This window comes from Coregonus clupeaformis, unplaced genomic scaffold (genome assembly GCF_020615455.1).
Source record: "Coregonus clupeaformis isolate EN_2021a unplaced genomic scaffold, ASM2061545v1 scaf0679, whole genome shotgun sequence".
NCBI lineage: Eukaryota > Metazoa > Chordata > Actinopteri > Salmoniformes > Salmonidae > Coregonus > Coregonus clupeaformis.
Window position 1 is genome coordinate 153,331 of NW_025534134.1, and position 12,677 is coordinate 166,007.

Sequence of the window (12,677 nt, forward strand, 5' to 3'; positions counted from 1 at the left end):
CTGCCTGATGCTGTAACCTGAACTTAGCCTGAGGGGTGGACTATGATGCTAGCTAGATATACTGGTTTTCTAAAGTTAGCTAGCTTCAGTTATCTTCACATTCCAGCTCAGGCCTCATCCATAGGAATGTACGGAGCGCTAGTCATCAGGAAGGTGCTCTCAGCAGAACGGAAAATATATAATGACTTGACAGTTTAATCGTACAAAATGGCGCTAACTGGACGTGGGCAAGTCAAATTCAATCAGTGGAGGTTGCTGAGGGGAGGACGGCTCATATTAATGATACCATTCCACCTATTCCGCTCCAGGCATTACCACAAGCCCCTCCTCCCCAATTAAGGTGCCACCAACCTCCTGTGAATTCAATACATCAATATTCATTCGTCATAGTTCTACATTTCACATTTCCTATGATAAATGTAATTGTATCATAGTTCTACTATAGTGTAGCGATCTGTGCAACTTCCTGCGTGAGTTTACTGTGAACACTGATGCTGTACCCACTTTAAGTTACAGTTTTAACAGAGACCAAGTAGGCTATGTGATCGTAATGTAAAAAAAGGCCTCCAATAACATTTAACATGGAACTGGCTGTTCTATCATTCAGCCTACAGTAGCAGCCAATGTGTGTACAATATTAATATCACAGGGTACCCGGCGTCCGTTGAACAAAGAGACACAACAATATGAGTGAAAGGATTTTAGGATAATATCAGTAAGTGTTGATTTAGAGTTGTCTTCTGGGTTCAGCCTTCTAGCTTCCTTTATCAATTGGTTGAAATATAACATTTTTGTATCGGTTGATACATTTTTAGTAAGGGAAACTCAAGTCTGCTATTTCTAAGTGGAAATTACAAACTTCAGAAGCCTTTTAAAACCTCAAATACACTACAAGTTTTACATTTACTGCGTTGAGGGAAAGTTATTCTGCAGTGGGGGTGATCAAATTAAGATCCTACATCTGTACACATAATTCTACATGGTGATTTTTTACATTTTAGTCATTTAGCAGACGCTCTTATCCAGAGCGACTTCCATACATTGCGAAGTGCATACATTTTATTTTTTTATACTGGAATCGAACCCACAATCCTGGCGTTGCAAATGCCATGCTCTACCAACTGAGCTACATCCCTGCCGGCCATTCCCATAATAATTAAAATGTCCTGTTGCTGCAGGATTATTTTCCTGCTGTGGCAAACTGGCTCAAATTAAGATCCTACATCTGTAGCAATACACCTCTCTTTGATGTACATGGCTATATCAGGATTGACTTTTGACCATTTGACATCTTTTATTTACTGTTGTTTAGGCTGGTTGAATGAGTCGCCTATAAAAGCTACTTCATCTGCAAGAGAACAGGCGGCTGCACCAGCGACTGTAAGAAGTTATGTGATTTCCTCATATGAACGTGAAAGTAAGTGTGTAGCCTACGCAGTTACACAATGGCTGTTGAAACTGTGGCACATATTTCTCGGTAACATTAGAAGTAGGATAAATGTGTTGATATGTAGAAAAGACGGGCAGACCCTGGTAAGTCTAGGCTAAACTACAAACTATTATAAGGTTAGGTCGACTTCAGACATTCAATAGTCAGAGTAGGTTTGAGCTATGATCACTTATCATGCTGACAAACCTGATGTTCTCTGTTTGAAATGGTGTGTAAAATACCATGCCTAGGCTACAAGCTCTGTCCTGCTACTGTTAGGTCTATAACGTTATGGGAACTGATCTGAACAGGTTTAGGCTGGTCATCTAGGATATGTAGGCTATAGCTGAGGTATAGACCTCCATCTGTATCAGGACTAGGCTCCTGCTACTGTTACTGTTATAACGTTATGGGAACTGATCTGAACAGGTTTAGGCTGGTCATCTAGGCTATAGCTGAGGTCAGTGGTGATTTTAGCATGTCAATCTTGGTGGGGCAAAACATAAATAAAGGGGGATGCATGCCAGCAAAGCCACTCCACAACACAACACTAAACAATACATTCATTGCACTATAACGGTGTCAAACGGTGCCCACAAACTGTTAGGGCCTACATAAAGCAGAGTCCCGACAGCAGAGTCCCGACAGCAGAGCCCCAACAGCAGAGTCCCAACAGCAGAGTCCCAACAGCAGAGTCCCATCAGCAGAGTCCCGACAGCAGAGTCCCGACAGCAGAGTCCCAACAGCAGAGTCCCAACAGCAGAGTCCCAACAGCAGAGTCCCAACAGCAGAGTCCCAACAGCAGAGTCCCAACAGCAGAGTCCCAACAGCAGAGTCCCAACAGCAGAGTCCCAACAGCAGAGTCCCAACAGCTGTCCTATCATTTCTCTTCATTATTTCTCTTCATATGAAAAGGATTAAAAAGGATTTGCCTGTAGATTGTCGACTTAATTCATGATGATGCTGGCTAAGATTTTGAAAGTATGATGTTGACCTGATCAGTTCAATCAAAGCTACTGTAGATATAATGTGATTTGACGTCATTTTATCTGTTGGCCAATGACCTTCTTGGATGGGCACTTCTAATGTAACTCTGTGGCAGAACCCAAAGGGGCTTGAATTTTCTAGCTCTACCCTTAGACTTGGCAGTGATGTAGTGTCCCCATGAGTGACAGAACACTGAGCCAATCACGGAGCAGCGCTCCGTATTTTCTTCTGGCTTGCCCCACCACCACAGAAAGCACTGAGCTAGGCTGAAACACCTGCATTTTGGAGCTGCCTTACTCAAGATAAAAGAGACCATGCTTGTATGCGGCTACATTAACTCAATGATATATATATATTTCTTTATTTTTACATTTTTTTGCAAACTGATATGTGACACGTATTAATGCCAAAATAACATGCAAAACAGGAAAGGCCACCTGCCCTGAATAACGGGTCGTTGGTTGAGAGAATGCCAAGAGTGTGCAGAGCTGTCATCAAGGCAAAGGGTGGCTAAAACTTTTTGACCAGTAGTGTATATATTTTATTTAAAAATTTTTGCAAACTGATATGCTGACATGTATTAATGCCACAATAACATGCAAAACAGGAAAGGCCACCTGCCCTGAATGACGGGTCGCCACTGGCTGAGGTATAGACCTTGATCTGCTTTACACAACAACAAAAAAACTGTTATACATTATAACCTAGCCTACTTTAAATAATATAAAATCTCTTAATTGTTGCAAAAAACCTTTCTGTATAGATCACTGATCCCCCCCAGATCAATCAAGCCTGTTTTAGCCCTTCTGTCTACATTCTCAGATATGTTTAGAAAAGAACAGATTCAAAAATAATAAATGGCCGACTTTTAATGAATACAAATAAGTGTGTGACATGGCCATGGTGAAGAGATGTCACAACTACATATTCATGTGATTGCATTAAATCACCTGACTGTTTCGATATGTCTGTTAGTAAATGTTTTGTAAGAGATAATTAATAAATTATAACAATTCACATTCAAGAATTACTGTGTTAACTACAGCCAACATGTTGGATCTCTGTTTAGGGGTCAGTGGTCTAAAATTAGTTTCTCTGGGGAGAGAGAGGAGGGGGGCCCTGCCTCTAAAATGAGTCTATCTGGGGAACATGACACCAAAGCTAAGAGGTGAGATGACAATTTTGTTTATGAATTATTAAGAGTTTATTTCCTAAATGGTATTTCCACAATTTTTCACGTGTTTTTTAATCAGAAATGGTTGCTTATGGGTACCTTCAATATTACTGTTCTCAGATGTTTAATTAATAGATTTTAGATTTTTATTGCAAAACGCTATATATCCATTATTTAGCTGAAATTGAATGTTGGTATCCTCTATATTTGACTGTATTATCTGGTTGTCTCACCTAGCTATCTTAAGATGAATGCACTTACTGTAAATAGCTCTGGTTAAGAGCATTTGCTAAACAGGTGGGGCTCTGCCCTGAATGACAGGTCACCACTGCTCCAAAGAAATTACATGTTGCACAGGAACCACTGACTCACTGCATGTTTCTATTATCAAGACACCTGCTGGTACCTCTTAACTGGTTAGTACAGCTCATGAGGTGTCCTACATATCTGCCAACTAGGTGGGACACTTATGAATAAAGAGGCTTCATGCATAGCATTAATTTATACCCATAAGAGTAGGACTAACATGGCTTTATTCTCAGCACTTATACGACACATTTTCTACCCTGAGACGCTTTTTGGATATGGGCCCAGATCTCAAAATATTGTAACGACCCAGTATTAAATGAGTCTGTCTGGGGAGAGAGAGGACCAATTTTTCTACTCTGAGACGCTTTTTGGATACGTGCCCAGATCTCAAAATCTTGTTTTAAAAAACGATTTTCTTTTGTTTGACATAATAAATAAAATAATATTACTAATGTTCCCTGACTTTAAAGACTGCTTTTAGTTTATTGTGTGGCTCTGCTCATGTCGCGTTCTGAAACTGTCCGCGTCCACGTACAGAACTGTCCGCGTCCACGTACGGTTTGGCGCCAAGCATATTGTCCAGTTACGCGCAGAGTGGACTGAGGTGATCTTGGGGAATAACGACGGAGTTCGTTACAGTGTTGAGACGCCGAAGTTTATTGTTCAATTAGCTTTTTTGCGTAATGGTCAGTGACAGTATGAGTGTAGCCAGATCCTTTTCACTCGCTCTTCTTGTTTAATTGTGTGGTTCACCGGATTCGTCATCATCCTCGAGGGACAGACGAACGACCTGCTAGCTAGCCAAGCTAGTCGGTACAGCTAGCTAAGCTAGCTACTCTACCAGCAGCATCCTAGTTATCCTAGCTACCACTACATCATCACCGGCTGCCTGCATTTCTTGTGGACCGATGGAGCTCCCGGTTGTTTCTTCCACCTGTTAAATACCGTGGAGGGCTTCTCCCTCTCTCGTTGACGGATGCTGGCTACCTACCATCCCTCTGTCCGGTTCTCCTCTTCACTAGATGGACGGTAACTTTAGTGTTTAACCCCTCTGTGTCCAAGGACTGAACTTTTTGAATATTATTTTCGGGGCGCCTCAAGTTACATTTTTTACAACGTTTATTTCTGATAAAATTAGTTCATTGCATCCGCCATGGAGCCCAGTTTCATAATATTACCTTCTGTCCCTGGTTATGAAGTAATCGCGAAAAAACAAGCCTTATGTTTGGGCATTTTTCACCCTACCAGCTCCTATTAGTTCTATTGAGCTCCGTGACACCGACTCGCCTTCAGAACGTTCTATTGCCAGTCCATTGTTCTGCGTCACAATGCCAGCTTCACTATTGTTATCAATGAGACCTGCCTGCGTTAACCCTGTAGGTTTACCTCAGGTAACTTATTATTAACACGGTTACGGCTACTTGGTGAGCGTTAACCCTGTAGGTTTACCTCAGGTAACTTATTATTAACAAGGTTAGGGCTACTTGGTGAGCGTTAACCCTGTAGGTTTACCTCAGGTAACTTATTATTACCAAGGTTATGGCTACTTGGTGAGCGTTAACCCTGTAGATTTACCTCAGGTAACTTATTATTAACAAGGTTAGGGCTACTTGGTGAGCGTTAACCCTGTAGGTTTACCTCAGGTAACTTATTATTAACAAGGTTAAGGCTACTTGGTGAGCGTTAACCCTGTAGATTTACCTCAGGTAACTTATTATTAACAAGGTTACGGCTACTTGGTGAGCGTTAACCCTGTAGGTTTACCTCAGGTAACTTATTATTAACAAGGTTAAGGCTACTTGGTGAACGTTAACCCTGTAGGTTTACCTCAGGTAACTTATTATTAACAAGGTTAAGGCTACTTGGTGAGCGTTAACCCTGTAGATTTACCTCAGTTAACTTATTATTAACAAGGTTATGAATGCTGCACAGGTTCACTGAGTTGCAAACCAAATGGGTATAATGGGGTGATTGTTGTCTAATCGGGTGGTCTAGCTAATGGATTTGTAGATCTGACACAGTTGCTACCTCAGATTATGAGCCTAGCAAGTGTCATGAAGTGTCAGGTCTCCCGAGTGGTGCAGTGGTCTAGTGCCACTAGAGATCCTTGTTGTTGTAGCCGGCCGCGATCGGGAGACCCGTGGGTTCGCTTCCCACGGGGGGCCAGTATGAAAAAATAAATAAATAATGTATGCACTCACTAACTGTAAATCGCTCTGGATAAGAGCGTCTGCTAAATGACGTAAATGTAATGAATGAGTTATGTAGTACCCACATACGGCCACAAGGAGTGCCATAAACCCAAACTGTTTTTTGCCATATAAACCCTAAACCTAACAATCAATCAAATGTATTTATAAAGCCCTTTTTACACCAGCAGATGTCACAAAGTGCTATACAGAAACTCTTACCCTACTTATAACCTATTTTAGCCGTAACCCTAACCCCTAATTCTAGGGTAGGGTAGCCTAGAACACTTTTAGAAACTATTTAGTAATAATATTATCTTAGTAAAAACAATTATAGTATTAAATAGTGTTTTGATTATTTTATTGTTATTTTATTATATGTATAATAGCAAGACAGAACACTTGATAAATAAGACACATTTGTTTTATTTTTCAAATGTGGTTTGAATTGGGTGACCTAGTAACCTCTGTGTGAAAGTCCAGCAATTGGCGTGGGGCAGGTTTGAGACTGATCTAATACACTTTATTTCTCAGCTGCCTCACCAATGTCTGTACGTGAATTAATAACTTTTAATAGCTAAATATTTCCAATAGATGGCAGCATAAGACCACGAAACATCAGTTATAGGCTACAAGCAGCAATATGATTGACATAAAATAGCATGCAACCAAATACTATGTGTCCCATGATTTTCTAAAATGGTCACTCATTACTTTAGTTAGCTATATATCTCGTATTAGGCCTGTGTTGCTTTTGGAAGAGCAATTAAATAGTGACTATAGCAGGTGTTGAACCCCTGGTAAATAATCACTAGTCAGATGCTCCAACCTCAACCCTAGTATACATGCATTTTTAAATATCTAATATTGCGATTAAACAACCTCGGAATAGATAAGACAAGAGTGCGTCTTCCAGCCCACCAATAAATTACATCATGCAACCCTTGCGGTTAGCAAATGTACCTCAACATGCCCCTCGCTTGTGCTAGAAGGCAGAGTGCTTGCTGCTGGTTGATGAATCTGACAATGAATGTACTAGGAAAATACGTTTTTCTCGACCAGAGGTGACTAAATTAATGTTCAGGCTTATTGATAATCATTATAGTAATCAAGTATGATTTCAAAACATGAGTATAAAAACAGGTAATAATAAACATGAATCATCATTATATTATTTCACAGTAATGTGTTAAATGCTTTTTCAGTCGTTCCTCTTGCGTTAGCAGTGTGGAAAGCGACAGTAAAAGCGTGTGCAGGAGTTTTCCTGTGAGGGGAGTGGTGGTGTATCCAGGAGAAAACTAAACTAACCTTCTGAAATGTCATTCATGGTCTTATGCTGCCATCTATTGGAATTATTTAGTAACTGCAGTAGTACTGACTAAAGTATATCCTTACTAAAGTAGTAATTCATTAATTAGTTAATTCTACCACTTACAACCATAACATAACAATTTATAGCATAACAAACAATGAAACTGACATAAACCAAAAACACCATACATTTAGTTAACTATATATATATATATACTATTTATTTAGATGGATGACATTATCTGCCAAAGTAATACCATTGTAGATAAAGAAGAGCTCTCCAGTAGGTGAACCAAAACATTCAAAGGCCATTTTCTCAAAATTGAGGTTACAAGTTTATCATCTTTCAAAGCAGAATTACTTTCCCATTGTTCCTCAACTGTAGTGTATGATATACCTTTTTCTAGCCGAGTCTCTACTTTTATCCAATGTAAAAAACACAATTTCATATTTTGCTACATAAGTTCGAGCCGGTCGGTCACATTTGACTGTTTAAAACCTAGCAGTGCTACTTATTTCTCTGAGTGAGGCAGATATATATTATTACTGTGCAAAACCTAGCAGTACTACTTATTTCTCTGAGAGTGAGGCAGGTATGTAGCATTTTGCAAAAAAACATGATTATTTGTCTCTCTGAAATGAAACCATCAAGTGATAGATTTTAAACAAATACATGTCTGTCATTGAACAACCCCATGCCATGATTAGATAGTGAAAAAACACACCAATCTCTTTCATAATTTCTTCAAACAATAAAAGCTAATTTACGAACATTTCTGAAAATGGATTTATAGCGTTTTTGAATGAAACTCTTCTTATGTTTCCCCATCTGAGCTCAGAGTAGATGAGAGATGTAATGTTTGTCTCTGTTGTGTTGAAGCCCAATCAAGCAGGAGAGACCAGCCTCCCCTGTACCCAGCTGTGTGTCCATGAAGAGTGACCAGTCTATGAATCTACCTATGAAGTTTAGAGAGGGAGACTTTTCTACTGAACAAAGGTAAGAAGAACTCATGGGTCATGGTCAGTGAGTTAAACAACACTGTCTCTAGTCATTTCTCCTCTCCCATTTTACCATTTATTTTTGTTGTTTTCATAATCCATAGGCTAAACCTTTTTTCCATTTTCATAGTCCTGAAACAATATTAAACTAACACAACATTCCCTGTGTGTGTGTGTGTGTGTGTGTGTGTGTGTGTGTGTGTGTGTGTGTGTGTGTGTGTGTGTGTGTGTGTGTGTGTGTGTGTGTGTGTGTGTGTGTGTGTGTGTGTGTACTCCCTGGATGAGGAGATGTAATCTCATGTTTTGTCCACAGAAACCAACAGGAGAGATCAGAGTCAGAGATTCTCAGTGGTCAGTCTTCCCAGAGTCATCAAACAGACCTGGCCTCCATATTCAGTGTATGTGGTCCTGTTATGTACTTTGGTTATGTAATTTGTTTTCGTTTACCTCAAGTAAAGTTGATCTGTCAATCATTCATTAATATGTTAATGAGAAAACATTTAGTCTCTTGCTTAACTTATTTACTTGATTTATTTCAGTTGCTTGAAGAGAACATCATGAGATTTGTGAAGAAGGAGCTGAAGAAGTTCAAGAGGATTCTTAGTCCAGAACTCCCAGAAGGCTTTGAGAGTCAGAAGCAGGATAAGGAAGTGGTGGATGCTGAAGATGAGAAGCAGGAGAGCAGTGCCAGAGAGGGGGCTCTGAAGATCACACTGCACGTCCTGAGGAAAATGAACCAGAAGGAGCTTGCTGACACACTGGAGAAAAGTAAGAGCTGTCTGCCTCATGTTGAATGCTGTTTTAGAACATTTAAAAGCTGTAGCTAAAGTAGCTGTGTAACTCAATGATATTGTAGCAGCCTTAACACAACACCTAGTGACCTCATCAAGTAGCAGCAGGGATGTGTTGTGTTGATTAATTTAGACAGAGAGAAGAGGAGAGACAGAGGAGAGAGAGAGAGAGAGAGAACATTATTAATGCCATCAATAATACCAATAATGATATAAATCAGTCACACCAGTGTGTAATACATTATGAAAACATTTACAGATTTATACAGACAGTTAAGAGAATAAATGATTATAATTTAAACTTTATAAGACAGTCTTACAATACTGTAGGCATTAAAACAGACGTAATATTAATATCCTCTGTGTTATTTCTTCATTCAGATGAGCTTGCTGTGATTTGCCAATGTGAACTCAAATCTAATCTAAAGAAGAAGTTTCAATGTGTATTTGAGGGGATCGCTAAACAAGGAAACCAAACACTTCTCAATAAGATCTACACAGAGCTCTACATCACAGAGGGTGGAACAGGAGAGGTCAATAATGAACATGAGCTGAGACAGATTGAGACAACAACCAGGAAACAAGCAAGACCAGAGACTGCAATCAAATGTAGCGACATCTTCAAACCCTTAACTGGACAAGACAAACTTATCAGAACTGTGCTGACAAAGGGAGTCGCTGGCATTGGAAAAACAGTCTCTGTGCAGAAGTTCATTCTGGACTGGGCTGAAGGAAAAAGCAAATCAGGATGTCCAATTTGTATTTTCATTCCCTTTTCGGGAGCTGAATTTGATGAAAAATGAAAAACACACTTTGATTGAACTTCTTAATCATTTCTCAATGGAAACCAAACAATCAAGAATCTCCAACTACGACAAGTACAAAGTTCTGTTCATCTTTGATGGTCTGGATGAGTGCCGACTGCCCCTAGACTTCCAGAAGAACAAGATCTGTTGTGACGTCACAGAGTCAACCTCAGTGGATGTTCTGCTGACAAATCTCATCAAGGGAAATCTGCTTCCCTCTGCTCTCCTCTGGATAACTACCCGACCTGCAGCAGCCAATAAGATCCCTTCAGGGTGTGTTGGCCAGGTGACAGAGGTACGAGGGTTCAATGACCCACAGAAGGAGGAGTACTTCAGGAAGAGATTCAGTGATGAGGACCTGGCCAGCAGAATCATCTCACACATAAAGACATCAAGGAGCCTCCACATCATGTGCCACATTCCAGTCTTCTGTTGGATTTCTGCAACAGTCCTTGAACACATGCTGAAACATAAGAGAGAAGAGATGCCCAAGACTCTGACTGAGATGTACTCACACCTTGTGGTGTTTCATACTGAACAGAAGAATGAAAAGTATCTTGGGAAAGAAGAGACAGGTCCACACTGGAATAAAGAGAGCATTCTGTCACTGGGAAAATTGGCTTTTCAACAGCTTGTGAATGGCAATCTGATTTTCTATGAAGAAGACCTGAAAGAGGCTGGCATTGATGTCAATGAAGCCTCAGTGTACTCAGGATTGTGCACAGAACTCTTTAAAGAGGAATGTGGGCTGTACCAGGACAAGGTGTACTGCTTCGTGCATCTGAGCATTCAGGAGTTTCTGGCTGCTGTATATGTGTTCCTCTCATTCATCAACAACAATGAGAATCTAATGGCAAAACCTCAATCAACCAGGAACTTTTTTGCACTGTTCAGAGACAAGCCTGAAGTTACTGTCTACAAGAGTGCTGTGGATAAAGCCTTACAAAGTGAGACAGGAAACCTGGACCTGTTCCTCCGCTTCCTTCTGGGCCTCTCACTGGAGTCCAATCAGAAGCACTTACGAGGTCTACTGAAAAATACAAGAAGCAGCTCACAGAGCCATGAAGAAACAGTCAAGTACATCAAGGAGAAGATCAGGAGAATCCCTCTCCAGAGATGTGTATCAATCTTTTCCACTGTCTGAATGAACTGAATGACCATTCTCTAGTGGAGGAGATCCAAAGCTACCTGAGCTCAGGAAGTCTCTCAGAACCCAAACTGTCACCTGCTCAGTGGTCAGCTCTGGTCTTTGTGTTGCTGACTTCAGAAAAGGAGCTGGATGAGTTTGACCTGAAGAAATACTCCAGATCAGAGGAAGGTCTTCTGAGGCTGCTGCCAGTGGTCAAAGCCTCCAGAGCTGCTCTGTGAGTAAATAAAAGTATATTTAAGAACTAATCATCAGTTTAGAGAAAGATATATATTATAGTATATATATAATACTATATTGAAAAACATATTGAATCACTGCATTGATGTTCACATTAGTATAACAATATGACCATACAATTCTAGGAGACAGAAGATGAATCTATATGTTGTTTAAGAGAATAAACCAAATGCATCCGCCATTGTCCTTCTACACTACTGGTGTTAAATTAACAGTGTGTTTGTGAAATCGTGATGATCTCTCTGTCAGGCTGTCAGGCTGTGGAGTCACAGAGAAAGGCTGTGCTTCTCTGGTCTCAGCTCTGAAGTCAAACCCCTCACACCTGAGAGAGCTGGACCTGAGTAACAATGACCTGAAGGATTCAGGAGTGAAGCTGCTCTCTGCTGGACTGGGGAATCCCCACTGTAAACTGGAGACTCTGAGGTCAGTATTCCTGTAGTTGGTCAACAAGTGATAACTGTTCACCAGATCCACATGTGTTTACCAGGCACACATAGTCCACACCATATGTGTTTGGACAGTGAAGCTTACAGCTTTACATTTGACGCTATGCTCCAGCATCTTGGATTTGAGATAAAACGTTTCATATTAGGCAACAGTATGTAATGTCACCTTTTATTTGAGGTTAATGATGAGAGGTTAGCATGTTTTGTTGTAGCCTCTGTAACTTTCTCACTCATTATTATTCATGATTCATTCATGACTTTTCTTAATCATGGCATCATCAGGATTAATTTAGTAGTGTTTAGAAACATGTTATCTACTCACTTAGACAGAAAATTACTCCAGTCATCATCCACCATTCAGTTACTATTGGACAAATCATAACCCAAAACACAACCAAAACAAACTGCAAATGCAACCAACGAGTTTGGGACCAAATACTCAACTTTTGACTACTTTAATACACTAATAGTGAATTGGTCAGAATACTTATGACTTCTTCAAATAGGGGTACTTGATACATAAAGTGCTTTCATTTCTAAACAGTGAAACAGATACAGTGGGGTAAAAAGTATTTAGTCAGCCACCAATTGTGCAAGTTCTCCCACTTAAAAAATATGAGAGAGGCCTGTGATTTTCATCATAGTTACACGTCAACTATGACAGACAAATTGAGAAAAAAATATCCAGAATATCACATTGTAGGATTTTTAATGAATTTATTTGCAAATTATTGTGGAAAATAAGTATTTGTTCACCTACAAAGAAGCAATATTTCTGGCTCTCACAGACCTGTATCTTCTTCTTTAAGAGGCTCCTCTGTCCTCCACTCGTTATTTGTATTAATGGCA

The 12,677-nt window shown here is 40.0% G+C and overlaps 1 long non-coding RNA gene across 1 annotated transcript; it reads left to right on the forward strand.

Annotated features, from left to right (window-relative positions):
- Window positions 1-3,565: 3,565 nt before the first annotated feature.
- On the forward strand, window positions 3,566-8,746 carry LOC123485417. Its single transcript, XR_006659000.1, has 3 exons — window positions 3,566-3,584; window positions 8,280-8,396; window positions 8,712-8,746. It is a non-coding gene; the product is annotated as an uncharacterized LOC123485417 (long non-coding RNA).
- The last annotated feature ends 3,931 nt before the right edge of the window (window positions 8,747-12,677 follow it).